Here is a 14,104-nt window from a genome sequence, read left to right on the forward strand (position 1 = left end):
CGTACTGGCTTTGTGGGAGCCTAGGCAGTTTGGATGCTCACCTTACTAGACCTGGATGGAAGTGGGTGGTCCTAGAACTTCCCACAGGGCAGGGACCCTGATTGCTCTTTGGGCTGACAAGGGAGGGTGACTTGATTGGGGGAGGGGGAGGGAAATGGGAGGCGGTGGCCAAGAAGAGACAGAAATCTTTAATAAATAGATAAATTAAAAAAAAAACTCTCTTATTTCTTGTGTTATTGCATTCTGCGAATTTTCTACTAAGTCTGCTTCACTTCCCCTCAGTGTTCGTATGTGCTCCTTTACTCTGAAACCAAACATTGCCAATGCTTAAGGAAATACAGTCTTCACGTGCTCCTGACTGCAGGGAAGCAGCCTCCTTCTGCTCAACCAAAATGTCTGCAACCTGGTTCTGTCTGAATACGAAATCAGACAGTGCCTATCACGGCCCATATGTAATTATTCTCCTAAATGCCATCCTCCAAATGTTTAAGTGCGCCCCTTGTTTTTAATTAATCTTCTCGTATCTAGGTTAAAGTTTCCAAGTCTGGCCAGAGCTTTCATAAGAAGGGAAACAATTGTCTCTTCACTATGACGTAGTTTTCTACTCGGATTTTTACTCTGAGCTGACACCAATCTTTTAAGATCCGTTCCTCGGATCACACAGCTATAAATAGGACGGAGCAGAGTATTTCTATACATTTACTCTGAGAACAGCAGTGTTTCCTATTGGTCATGTGAAACAGTGCCTACAGACACAGTGTGCCTCTACTCTGTGACTTTATCTAGGACAAAACTTAGCAATCCAACTATTAAGAAAAGAAAGCTATCAAAGCCCAGTATTTGAGAATTGTGTCTATGAGAAATGTGCCTTTGTCCTGGGAAGACAATTTAGAAAGATTTTATAGTGATAAATCTGTATTAACAGATTTCAAAATGGGGATATCAAATTTATTTCTTGAAAGTCAATGACTTATTCTGTAGATAGGAAGTTAATTTCCCCATCGACGTAACAAAATACCCAACAAAAGCAGCTTAGGAAAAAAAGATTCATTATGTCTCACAGTTTTGAAGATGGGGGGGGAACATGGCAGCAGGAGAGTGAGGCAGCTGGTCACGTGGCATTTGTGGTCAAGAAACAGAAAGAAGCGCATGCTGGCGTTCAGGTCAATCTCTCCATTTTATTCAGTTCTGGACCTAAGCCCATAAAATGAAGCTCCCCATATCTAGGGTGTGTTTCCTATCTGAATTAAGTTCATCTAGAAGGCCCCTCACCGACATGGCCAGTTATGTTTTTCATAAGTGATTATATAGCCTGTGAAGTTATTGATCAATATCAATCATCACAGATATTTAATACCGATTGACCTACCAAACAGTAGATTTTCAGAAAACTTTGCACAGTATCGGTGCACACAATATTTGCATACAAAAGAATGCATGGGCTTTCTAAGTTTTTGGACACCCACTTTTCAACTCTAGTTATGAGCGCTCTATCCAAAGAGTTGTCCAAAAATTCCCCAAAAAAGGTATATCAAGGTGTTGAGTCCTTGTGCATGGCACAGCTTTTCCTCTCACGGAGCTCAGTCACAAAGACTGTGAGAGCTTATGACATTTGTGACTAATATTTTATTCTTTTTTTAATCCATGAAAGACAATAAATACATTCTGGTCCGAACTGTCTTCACAAAATTGTTTTACATTAAAGCTACAAGCTATGTTGTAGGGACATTAGATGAATTTATAGAAATCACAGTTAAACCCTCTTGAGGCAGAGAAAAGAAAGTGGTGATGATAAATTTTCTTTCACTTAGATGAACTTATATTTGGTTTAAATAAAACCCTATAATATAAAGGAGTAAATATCCATGGTATGCTGACAAATGCTGGACAGAAATGTGTGCCCAAACTTCATCCCAAAGCTTGCTGTATTCGCCTAGCACTGACTTTTCAGGGAAGAATTAGATATTTCTTTACTTCTCAAATGCTGAAGCCACATCCAGTCTGTGCACACACTATACCCATTTATTGATGGCCCTGTAGGCTGGAAGGTGAAATCACTGCACCCTTTCTCCTGTGGGTGGCTGTCCTTTGATCTTTACCCCTGAAGAGCGGCTCCAACAAATTCCTCTGAAGGCTTTCCATGACCTACTGACTTTATATATAATTTCTATTTTAAAACCACTTGCCAAACTCCTTCATTTGCAATAAAGTACAACTGTTTCCACTTTGGACTATTCAAGGGCCAAGGGCTCTTTGGCTTCTTCCTGTTCTTACAGCAGAGTCACATAAAGGCAAGACAAGTGGATGACTTCAGTCACCTCCCATGGGTACTCGAGGAAAGCTATCTCCGGCGCCATAATTTGTAGGCAGTGCTGGTGTTTGCTAATCAGAGCTGTGCGGGTCCTGAAGTTGTGAATGCCTGGGTGGAGCCCACACCCATGAAGGGACTGGCCTCATTTCTCCCAAGCAGCCCTGTCATCTAGCGTCATCTTCAGCAGAACACGGGCTTGGGAAATGTTTGTGGAACTGAATTACCTGTGTGGTAAAAGCAATTACATTGCTGAGTGACAGACGTGTGCCAAGGATGTAACTGAGGAATGTCAGGGATGCCTTCAGTTGGAAATCACAGAAGACACAGGATCTCTTTTATGAAATGATAGTCACATCATCATTCTCCTAAAATTAGATTCACCGCATGTTCAACTGTGTCTTAAAGATTTTATAGAAAGTTCTAGAAATGTCTTACACACAGTTTACACTTAATTGTCACGGGAACTCCGAAAGGCAAATAGCGGTGTTCCCATTGACAGATGAAGGTGGAGACACTCAGGCTGCATCCTGGAGTCGTGGAGTCAGCAGTAAACCTGCCCTCACCACTCCAGGCTCACAGCCTTGCTATAGCCCTGTAGGAATCCTATGACTTCTTTGGAACCTGGTATGCATGTCCCTCAGTCAGAATCCATGCTCTTTCCAGAGGACAGTGTTTCCCAAATTGCACTCCAAATCTCTCTAGACAAATTGGAAAGAGTAGCAAGATCATTCTGCACTACTGCCCAGGAGAACTTCCGCCTTGAGGAAGTGTGTATAGGAGCTCAGAGCACCTTTCTCTCCAGCCTCACAGAAAGGCATAGCCTGCCTCCTCATGTCTGTACTGGTGCTAGATTCCTGAATATGTTTTCCCACTTGCCCAGCTGTATTTCAAGGTGCTTCTTTCTCTTTGAGTAAGCTCCTCCACCTACCAACTCTGCAACTAGTTCCATTTAACGCCCCGATAATTCTGAAAGAACAACGAAGTGAGTTGTTTCTTTGTGAACTTCTATGTGTTTTAGTCTAAAGTAATCACCATATTTGCATGCTCACTAAATTTGCCACTCTACATGACAAGGGGTCAGTAGCAAATGGCACAGTGTTAACTTTGTGGGTGATCAGTTTTGCATGGACAGAATAAAATTATTAATTTTGTGTCTATGTAGTAAATCTAAGGAAGAAAAATAAAGCACAGGGCTTTTTCCTTTAAAAGTTTCAAGGAAGGAAAGGAATGAGCAATGTCAAAAGAAAATTAAAGCAAATATTCTAATTTTAATTCTTAAACAAATAAGAGTTGGTTTTTAAGGGAAAAATATAGAAAGATGAGCAAATCTCTATTAAAGTCTAATGAACAAAAGAACATAGATCAATAAGTATGAGATAACTAATGGATAATGGAGATCTATGCTATCTGTAACACATGACAGAAGTGGTAAGCTTGAATTAAATTTAATTTCCTTAAAAAAAAAGAACCAATAATTCAGAAAATGGAGAAGCACTGCAGACCAAAACATATAATATAAATACTCATTTAAAAAGTTGATTCAACTAATAAGTCTTTCCAACTTTGCACGTAAAAGTTAATTTAATAACCACGTGGATTTTGGAATCTTACCAAGTTGTTTTATTTATGTATTTATCGTAATGGGGACATAATCCAAGACTTTTTGTATGTTAGGTAGTCACACTAACTTACCTGGGTAGACTATACCCAGGTCTCTAAAAGAGATTTTTTTTATTTTGCTGTAGGATCTCACTAGGTTGCACAGGCTGGACTAGAACTTGCTATATAACCCAAGCAAGACTCATATCTGTGATCCCCCTGCCTCGGTCTCCTGAGCACCTGGGATTAAAAGCTTGTGCCACCATACTCAGCTCCAAGTTTATCTAATAAAGTCAGAATAATAATTCAACAAAAATATTAAAAATTCATTACAAATATATAGATGCATGTATGCAAGAACACAAATCTTGAATTCTGAATATATATTGACCACAAAATATAAGCATATATTAAAACAACATGAAACTCTAAAAAATAAATCTGTTATAAATACAAGGAAAATCTTTCCTCTAAAATGGAAAAATCTATTACTATAACATTTTAAGTGAAGTAAGAAAATAATTTTTCATAAAAATAGAAAAGTAATAGATTACATTCCTCACCAATAAAAGACTCTTCTGAAACTTTTGACTAGTTTTATATCTCATTCTGTTGCTATCAATTCTGCACATGAGTGAGTTTTTCGTATTTGTCTTCCCAAACCTCGCGTATTTTATGTAACACCACGATCTCCTATTGCCACAATTTTCTTGGAAATGACATGATTTCATTGTGAGTATGACAATGTCACAGGAAAACCTACTATTTTGCAAACTTACTTTAGGTTGATGAGATTAAAAAGGAGAAAACTGTAAGTAGAAAAGAAGTTTTTTGAAATGAATTTTATTTGCCACAAGCACAGTATTAAAAAAAAAAAAAAAAAAAAAAAGTCCGGCAGTGGTGGCACAGCCTTTTAATTCCAGCACTCAGGAGGCAAAAGCAAGAAAATCTCTGAATTTAAGTACAGGCTGGTCTACAGAACAAGTTGTAGGACAGCCAGGGCTACACAAAGAAACCCTTTTTGGAAAATCCATATAAATAAATAAGTTAAAATCTATATGTCCAAAGAAGATGGCCTCATTTCTGACACACTTACCTCCCCAACTCACCACTTCCCCCAAAGTGAACGCTGACACTTTAGTGCATAGAATTATTTGATGTAAATTTATACATATGTGTATGTGTCTGTGTGTATGTGTGTGTGTGTGTGCTGGAACATGTATTTACATACTTGTGTATTCACAACACACATACACACACACACAGGCAAAGACTAATTGGTCTCAAATCAAGTAGCCAAGACTGTGAACAAGTCACGTGACCTGCCTGTGCATCAGTCCTTCGTTCTGATCGCTCTTTAAATTGTTCATAAAATGTCCTTTATGATGTAATTGGAATTTGCTTACTAGGAGAGCTTCATTACATGTGCATGTGCCCACACACGTGTGCATGCATGCTACTGACATTTTCCATTCTGAGTATTTACTAAGTGTGACTTAACTTGCACTTTGATTCTTGTGCTGCATTCCTAGTATCAGTGTCTGCACACTTACTTCTGACTTCTCCATTGTTCTTGGGGAAGGACCAACATGTTCTGCGTGAGACGCCCATGTGACTCTCCGTTGCTAACTTACTTTGCTGCATTTCCGCTTGAAGCCTATTTGACGTTTTGTATGCACCTGGAATGAGGCAGCTGTGTCAGCTTTCTCTTAGAGTTCCTAAATGATTAGCCCATCACTGTATGGATTTTCTCAGAGATTTAGAGAGCAAACATTAATACAGACAAGAATATATATACATACATATATATCTATATAAAGTTTGTGTGTTTGTGTTTGTATTCGGAAGACTTTTCTAAAGCACCCTCACACAGCTACACATAAGGTCCTTTCTCAGCAGTGCTGGCCTGCTTGCGTTTCTGCCAAGTGGAACATTTTAAAACGGCTCTCATTGGTCCACGCTAGCTCTTCACAGGGCGAGTACCTCCTTCTGAAGTGTTTTAACTGTAAATTACGCTTGAGCACTTTCTCCAGCAGCCGGACTTTGGAATCAGCTTATCAGTTTACACAAAAGTCCTCTGGGGACGTTTATTTGCGGTGCATTGAACTTCTATATTAATTTATGGAGAATTGATTATGTTTGCAATTCTGAGTCCTTTTAACTTGAAATTAGTATGTTGTCCCACTACTGGAAGCCTGTTTCAGTTCTTGGCACTAAAGTTTTATATTCTCCGAATGTATGCACATTTTAATTAAATGTAGTTCTAGTTAACAGGGATTCTATTATCATTAATGAGATCTGTTTTCCATTTTGTAACTGGTCACTATTGGAAAATAAAAACACTGGTTTATTTATGTAAATGAATTCTGATTCAAACATCCAGTAAATAACTATATATCCATCTCCTAATGAATGGTAAGAACGAGATGCGTTCTCTATATGTAAAGAAAAAAACTATTACCTTTATGGTTACATTGAACGTGCTCAGTAAGTTATTACCTGATGTGGGAGTGTCATATCAATCTGTTGATTTCATTGGCTGAGCAATAAAAGAAACTGCTTGGCTGGCCCTGATAGGTTAGAACATAGATGGGAGGAGTAAACAGAATAGAATTCTGGGCGGAAAAGGAAGTGAGGTCAGACTCTGCGCTGCTTCCAGAGAGACCCGACAGCTCTGCTGGAGCAGAGACGCCATGCTCAGCTCTCCCGGGCAGATGCACGCAATGAAGCTCCTCCGAGTAGGCTAGAATCTTCCCGGTAAGTGCACCTTGGGGTGCTTACACACATCATTAGAAATGGGCTAGTCCAGGTGCGAGAATTGGCCTGTAAGGGCTAGAGTTCATGGGCCAAGCAGTTCTTTAAATGAATACAGTTTGTGTGTTGTTATTTCGGGCATGAGCTAGCCAAGCGGCTGGGGTGTTGGAGACGCAGCCCCGCCGCTCTTATTTCAACAATTACCAAAGTGATAACATAGGAAGTACAAATGAAATTTCTGTCTCAATAGACCACTGCCCACATCTGAGTGAGGTGTTTCTTGTCTGTGCCTCTAGGTTAGAAGTGGAAAGGGCTAGAACTAGCTGGTGTTCTGCTAGGAACACTGCTCCGGTGAAGACCCCATCCACCCTGAAAAAAGCACTGGGTTCAAATTCTCACAAAAGCCTCCAGCCAGTCAGTCATGCTGAAACATCTGCCCAGATAAGACACTTTAAGATTCTATTTGGGGGATGGAGAAATGCCTCAGTAAGGGCTCCAAAGGTCAAGCAGGAGAGCCCGAGTTCTGTTCCACAGTACTTAAATACAAAGGAAAACAAAACAAAACAAAACTCCAGGCATGAGAATGAGAACATCAGGTGTGGTTCCAGCACTAGAGAAACACACACAGGATCTCAGCATCTCTCTGGCCACCCATCCTATCCCACTGGTGAATGCAGGGTTCAACGGAGACACTGCATCAAAATAGCAATGTGGAAAACAATAAAGTTGGGACGACAACATTGGTGATCACTGGCCTCCAGCTGTGTAGGCATGAGTGTGTGTGTGTCTGCACAGACAATAGTAAGTAAAATAATGTAACTCAGTCTCACATGACGACTTGCTACATAGCAAAGCAATAGAAAAGAGAACACAGATTCCGGTCTTGAGCTGTATAATGGCATTTGGATGAACAAGGAACTAAGTAACTAACGAATTTCAGTAAGAGTATATCAGTTAGTGGCATCTTAGCCATGTTAGCTGATATAAATTCACAGTACAGAATTCACATTAAAAAAATACCATTTAACACTACGTGGCTCAGAACACGTCCCCATCATTAGATGATACGTGACAGCGACATTACATAGTATCAACAAGAGGTCAGTCAAATAAACAAGAAAGGACTGGAGAAGTGGAGTCATCAAAAAATAATTTAAAGTGATCACATACAAAGTACACAGCTATCCACATGTCTGATTAGAAATAGATCATTACTCCTTTATCGAAAATCAGGTGTTCATAGGTTTGTGGGTTAATGTCAGGGTCTTAAAGCCTGGGATAAAACCGGACTCACTGAACATAGGGGACAATGAGAACTACTGAGACCTCAAGAACAATGGCAATGGGTTTTTGTTCCTTCTGCATGAACTGGCTTTGTGGGAGCCTAGGTAGTTTGGATGCTCACCTTACTAGGCCTGGATGGAGGTGGGTGGTCCTTGGACTTCCCACACGGCAGGGAAACATGATTGCTCTTTGGGCTAAAGAGGGAAGGGGACTTGGTTGGGGGAGGGGGAAGGAAATGGGAGGCAGTGGCGGGGAAGAATCAGAAATCTTTAATAAATAAAAAAAATTAAAAAAAAGAAATAGATCATTACAATCATCAAAACATTTAAAGAGAAAAATTTTTTTAAATCAATCATAATAGCAGCAAAGGTCACAAAACTGTCACGAATACCAATACTTAGGACCACAAGGGACTTACATCAACTAAATAACATAAGATTATAGAAATATGTAGAGGGGAACTTGAGTCAACAAAGAGTATTAGCCTTTTCTATATATCTTAAAAACATGGAAAGCCTGGATTATCATTTACAGAAGCAAAAGTAAAACAAATACCTGGGCATTTTTGCCCGGACAAGCCAGAGCTGGGAAGCAGACAACTCTCCAGCTCCCTGTGACGTCTCTCCCAGAATCCCCTAACTCCCACTGTTGCCAAGAGCAGCTGAGGAGGAACCAAAGGTCTCAGGGTGGGGAAGGACCAAGAGAAGGAAAATGTTGGTAAATAAAAAAGCTTTTTAACTGGTGTCTAAACTCAGTTTGGCCCATTCTATTTGGAGAAATGAGAACCAAAACTCTTTTCACACTCAACTAGGTGAAACTGAGCAATGCATGATGGGTAGATGTTATTCAGAGGCTTGGGCACAAGCACAGCTGTCTTTGGGTCATGGTGCTTGTACTAGACACAGAGACAAGGCAGGGGCACTTAGGACTAGGGACAATGTCAGTCCAGAATCCAATATCTGTACATGGGGAGTGCTGAGAGACACTGGTCAGACATGGTGAGCAGACAGATAGTAAAAAGAGACATCACTGGAAGGCTCTGAAGGACACTAGTCTCAGATTCACCATTGCTGGCTTTGGAGGCTGAACAATTAATTACAGGTGGAAAAGACAGACTGTCTTGTGCACTATCAGAAACTGTTTCGCAGCATCGGCCTATTGGGTACCTACAGCACTCTCACCCCAACTGTGACAAAGTGTCTACAGATGTTGCCAACTACCAGGCAGGATGAGGACACCTCATTGGCTGACCAACCCTGGCTGGGAACAGCTGACACGATCCAGTCATCAGGAGGAAGCTGCTGCTGAGAACGGGAGCTCTGCATTATCTTGGGGATTTTTCAGAGACAAATGAGAACAGTTTCTGGATGTAGGGCTGACTGGCGAGACAAGGAGGACTTTGGTGGGTCCCAAAATGCACGGATACATAACTATGTACATGTCTAGACACCAGTGGTACCCCATAACATTCACCACACCGTCCCCAAGAGAAGGACTTTCTCTGGACTGTTTCTATGCGATGCCATTCTTTCTGCTTCTCAGAAACAAGCAAACACTACTAATATGCAAAATATGAAGAAACATTGACTTCTTCAGGTGTCTATCTTATGCAAGGAGGGTTGATGAAGACAGAAAATGGGATCTAGGAATTCAAGGCAAAGAAAGGGGTGGTAGACAAATGGTTACAAAAAAGCGTAACAAATAGTGAAGTCTGTACTCTAGAACATCAGTTTTGGGATTTTTGAAAACAGGAAAGGGGACTGAATAGTGAGATCCTGAAGTCATCGGTCTTCAAAGCACATAGCTCCATTTTTCTCAGTGAGTTTCTGTCTTCCTTTGAGCCACCGTCTTCCTCGCTCCACGCTTCTTCGCTTCTTCCGTGCTTCTGACCTTCCTTACAAAAACAAATGACCTTTATTTGGATTAAGGCTGTATTTGGATTAAGGCTGCTGTGCTTTCTGAGGGGCCCAAGAGGTGCCCAGGAGTGAAATGGAGCCTCCCTATCTGTAACGATAATCAGTCTCAAACAGCTTCATCAACAGCCCTTCCAGCCATTACAATAGGCAGTGGCTCTGTTTCATGAAACCATCGCAGTTTTCAAGGCCATTTTGTTACCTAAGGCCCCAATTTGCTTGAAGCCCCTGCCACGACCACTGGCACAAGGCTGTATAGTGCCCTACAGGAAGGCTGGAGTGTGGTGGCTGATCCTGGTCAGCTGTTCACAACACCATGAGTCGTGCCTGCCAGCTGTCCGCAAGTTAACTCGCTGCGAGCAGGGCGAATTAAATGACTCATTTCAACCTGAGCCAAACACCAAATAAATGGATAATGTATTCCAATGGCCTGGAGGAGAGGAACAGCGATCTGTTTGCTTCTTTCTCAGAGATTAGGTAGATCAGTTCCCGGGTAAATAGTTCCGGGCTGGTGTGTGCAGATGTCAAGAAGCCCCACACGACTACTTTGCAGTGAACATAGATGTTGCTAGAAGAACCCAGACAACCAGAGCCCTCAATTCCATCACATTCTCATCCGTGACAGCCACCGCACACAGTGGTCTGGCGGAATCTTTGCTAAGCAGATTGTCCTTGACTGGGCTCTACTGAGCATTTACAAAGTCTACTCCATGTTCCCCACCAAGGACATCCAGCTGAAAAGATTCTGAAATATTTTCAGTAGGTATCAAAAGAGAAACTGGAAATAACAACAGTGAAATTGAGTCTTTAATGGATCATTGTCCTTGGTGAACCTGTTATTGTTGTTGTTTCAAGTGGTTCCAAGGATGTTTGCAGCCCTCAGAGCCATCAAGGCCTGTCTGCCGCTCTAAAGCTTTGCAGTGGGGAGGAATGGACTCCTAAGCATGGATACGTCTTGTCTCTGGTAAACTCTATTTTGAGAAAACCCACGGACTTCACTTTGAAGACTTCGCATCAGTCTCTGGAGGCAAACAGGGCAACAGTCCAGAACTTTCTTGGCTGTCAGCACAAAGAAGGCTGCATATCAGTAACAAGGGGAAATGGCAAGCTTCGGCAAAAACAAAGACCTGTCCTGGTTTTGAAAGAAAGACAGAAAGGAACAAGACGAGACGCACGATCACCTCAGTTGCCTGCCAACTTCGTGAAGTAGCTCCAAAAAGAGTGTAGGTGCCCCCCCCCCCAAACCAGAAGCCATAATTACTGTGAGAAAATCTGGAGAGAGAAATTCCACAGAGCTGACAAGAGCTAATTGCAGGAGGACGGTGGCTTACAAACAGGGCTTTGAGTGAAGACAGGCCTGGAGCAACAGCCAATGGGAGGGGCTGTCAGCATCTTCCTCAAACCAAGGCATTCTTGCAGAGCTCCAGGAGATGCAAAGGCATGACACACAGAAGCCACACTTCAGGGTGGCACGAAAAACCTTTTGCGACCATCAAGCATCCCTGAGCTGCTTTATTTAGTTTTCTAGAGAACTCTCATGGCTCTGTTGAGTTTTAGAGAGACCTGTGACTGCGCTCCCAGGAGCCAGGCAGTGATGCCCCAGTGAAGTGCCAGGGAGCCGGATTGGAGAGATGACCCTTAAACTTTATGAGCGAGTAGAATCAGGGTGACACGCTTCTAAGCACTGTGCAGGGTGATGACTTCCCAACTGTATTTTAGCCTGGATTCCCTGTTTTCTTTGATTTTTCTTTGCTTCTGTTTCCTTATTCATGTTCTCAGCAGTAAAACTACTTTCAGCCAAAGAGTAAGTACAGAGGAGTCTGCGGTTTACCTCAAGATGCCTGCTGGTACCCTGCAAGGAAGCTGGTAGCCAACCAGTTAGGAGGATGGTTACCATCTCACACTCTTAGATGAAGTTTAGAGGAACCATCTCTACACCCTCAAAACACTCAAATGTTTTATCTAACCTAGAGACATATTGCTCTCTCTTCTTTAAAGGACATTTCATTTCACTAGATCAGGAAGTATCTCTTTAACTGACTCCTAATTTTTTTCTATGAAAAAAAGTGAGTAAAATTCTCTCATGAGACACATTCCCTTGCATCCATGGAATAAGAACATGCATATGGAGCACTATTATCCTATACTATTGAGGAATTTTAGGTGCTAGACATTTTTAAACAGGTTCTTATAAAACCAGTGTTTTCAGGGTTTATTAGATCTTACGTATCCCCATCTTATCACATAAAAATGACATTTCCAGGGAACCTGATAGTCCTTGAACACTTAAACAATAACCTTAAAATATAATTTAGGATAAAAACCAGGTCACCTAATCCTCCCAAATGAAAAAGAATGAGCAGTCTCGGAGATGGTTGGAAGTCCCTACTCTCGTGATTTATAGTTACTGGTAAAGTCTATTGATAAATTTAAGAATAAGTGGAGTTTATTGAAAGCCACCCCTTCAGCAGAAGCCATAGAAAGACTGGAAGGGACACAAACAGAGAACTTACCTATAGTTACAATCTCAAAACGTCTCATCCACGGGGACAAAATCAAGCAAGAAATGAGAGTCTATCCCAGACCAGCCACCACTCTTCACTCGGTAGAATCTGTTTATTAACTTAATATGATAAAGATGAGAACAAAGTCAAAAGTCATCAAAGTCAACATGTTTATCATTCTTTTTCATAATCCCAATCCTTAAATTATCCAAGGTAAATTGGCTTTGATTCAGAGGAAAACATGTATTTTGTTTATGCGATAGAATTCTTTTCCTGTAAGTACCATTTGTGTGTCTGTTAAGGCAGATTTTTTTTCTTTATTTCTTGTTTGTTTGTTTGTTTGTCTTGTTTTTGAGACAAAGTCTTACTATGTATCTTTTGTTGGCCTGGAACTTGCTATGTAGACCAGGCTGGCCTTGAACTCTGGGGTACTGGGATTAAAGGTATGAGCCACTATCCCAATAAATCAGTTTTCCTTTATGTCAGCATTTCTCAGTTGTTAGAACTGGAATCTGGGCAGACAGCTCCTTCCTCTGCTGTGTCTTCTGCAATGGCTGCCCAGTCTCCAAGAGGTCAGGGGCACTGCTCTCCTTTGGCCTTTAGTTTTGGTCAGGCTCCTGGGAGGTACAGTTAGCAATGCCTGGTGCAATGAGGAACAGCCCTAATGTTGAGATGCCCCTGGGAACTGTATGCAGGCAGTCTGAACCCAAGGGTTGTCTGTTCTTGACTTTTCTTTAACTTCTCCCCTGGAATCATTTTCTCTGATTCCTCTAGGATCCACCCTGGGAATACACAAGGGCCCTAGTTTGGCTCTTCCTTGTAACCTGTATTTCAAGTCAGGCCATCTGAACTGCAATTTACAATAGTCATCTTTCCTCCTTCTTTTCATACTAAAACATAAGAACATACATATATACACTTAGATGGTGCCACAGCAAACTCAAACTTCTTAAAACCAACTGAAAAATACTATGTATTCAAAATGACAATCAAGAATTCTCTCTCTTCTCTCCCTTCCCCTCCATTCTTCCCTTTTCCCTTTCTTTACCTGTCCTCTCCACTCCCACCTCCCATTTCCCCCTCCACATTTCCAAATCAATTAAATCAATGACAACTGTTTTTTTTTCCACAAATACCATTGTTCTCCAAAATGAATCACAAGTCTATCTCCAGTTCATAGGGAGACACTGGGAAAAGAGCTACTTGTCTTAGTGAAGAATAAATGTGGTGGCCCTGGGAAGTTGAAGGCACCAGATTTATTCCAGGGTTGAGTTAACGTTTAAAAAAAAAAAAAAAAAAAAAAAAAACCTGCCAAAAAATTCTCCAGATTTGTGCTGGGGACTTAGTTGAAAGTATTTTCATTTCCTAAACCAGTCCTATGCCGTGACCTGCTGTTTCAGTTCCTAGATGAGAATAGCTCAACTTTTAAAATTAACTTACAAAACACACAGTACAAAGCACTCTATATAATATAAACGAGTCTGAGCTGTAACAAAGGCTTCATTATGTAAGCTGATTTTAGAGGATTTTTAGCTCCAGGGGACACTGGAGATTGTGAGTACTTTTAAGCTATGTAGCATCAATGGCCACAAATTTAATTTTCTGAGAATCATAGACCTGAAAGGAATTTACTAATTCACTTTTCTAATTAGAGTTGCATTGCGGTCCTTTGTTGTAGACATTTATATTTAATCGTATGAAGAGTTGATAAGTGCACCATTTCAAAGCATGTCAGTATG

The 14,104-nt window shown here is 41.1% G+C and overlaps 1 long non-coding RNA gene across 1 annotated transcript in view; it reads right to left on the minus strand.

Moving 5' to 3' along the window:
- LOC126503681 (uncharacterized) overlaps positions 1 to 14,104 on the minus strand; it is a 343,758-nt gene that overhangs the window by 32,513 nt on the left and 297,141 nt on the right. Inside the window, exon 2 of the long non-coding RNA XR_007592361.1 lies at positions 2 to 41. This is a non-coding gene — a long non-coding RNA (uncharacterized lncRNA). The remainder of the gene's footprint in view (position 1; positions 42 to 14,104) is intronic.

The sequence above is a fragment of the Alexandromys fortis genome, unplaced genomic scaffold (genome assembly GCF_014885135.2).
Source record: "Alexandromys fortis isolate MF-2015 unplaced genomic scaffold, M_Fortis_MF-2015_v1.1 scaffold_2_26212498_36691700, whole genome shotgun sequence".
NCBI classification, from domain to species: domain Eukaryota; kingdom Metazoa; phylum Chordata; class Mammalia; order Rodentia; family Cricetidae; genus Alexandromys; species Alexandromys fortis.